Consider the following 997-nt stretch of genomic DNA (forward strand, 5'->3'; position numbering starts at 1 on the left):
AGGAACCAGCCACAGCTTCTCTGGGCAACCTGTTCCAGTGTCTGACCACCCTCACAGTGAAGAACTTCAAGAGAGGTGTGAAAGTTTCTGCCCCTGACTTAAATCTGGATTTAGTCAAGTCAATTTTTATATTTCATTCCAGTATTAAGGGAAGCTCAAGGAGGGGCAGGTGTTGAACTTTCCTCCTCAGAAGGGTCCCTTCCAAAGGTAAAATTTGGCATCTGGTTTAACAGTTCAAAAATGAGCAATTTCTGTGACTATTCCTAACTCCTCTTTTAAGAAGACATGAGCTTAATTTTATATATATATATATATATATATTTTAAAATGTATTATCAACATCTTACTCCCCCCAGTTCATCATCGTGGCACTGCAGCATTGTTGGGATTTCCACCAGCAGTGACCTTCCAAAATCCTCTCCACTCTCTTTCTCAGTTCAGTGGCATCACAAGAAGGATTCAGGTATCACCATATTTAAAGGGGAGTTCATACTTACACTAAATCTCCTGTTTCAAGCTTAACTTCAGAGTCTCATAGGATGGAAGGGAAGAAATTAGAGTTTTATTTTAACTCGTTCTGAATCTCCTAAAGGGAATTATTTAAAAAACATCTTGATGTCTCACCAGTGCTTTTTATCTTCCAATTTTCTGAAATAAAGGGGGGGTTATTTTGAGTTTTGTTTTGGTTTTGGTTTTGGTTTAAATGCAGACTGATTTCTAATGTCAGAATCAATAGCTGTGGTTGCCTCTTTGGATCTGAGGAGTAACAAACTTCTTCAGGAGGTAGAATAAGCCTCCTGAATTGCAAAGTGACTTTATCAAACCAAATTAATAGTGACTAAACCAGCATAAAAACATCAGAAATAAATTCTGTCCTGCACTTTGTTTACTTTCAAATGCATTTGGAGACAAACACTGAATATGTTGTTCAACAGTTCCCACCTCTGCAATTTGTATTTCCTGATAAAAATAAATTTGTCTTTAAGATAAAAAGAAT

This window comes from Antrostomus carolinensis, unplaced genomic scaffold, assembly GCF_000700745.2.
Source record: "Antrostomus carolinensis isolate BGI_N321 unplaced genomic scaffold, ASM70074v2 scaffold14745, whole genome shotgun sequence".
Taxonomy (NCBI): domain Eukaryota; kingdom Metazoa; phylum Chordata; class Aves; order Caprimulgiformes; family Caprimulgidae; genus Antrostomus; species Antrostomus carolinensis.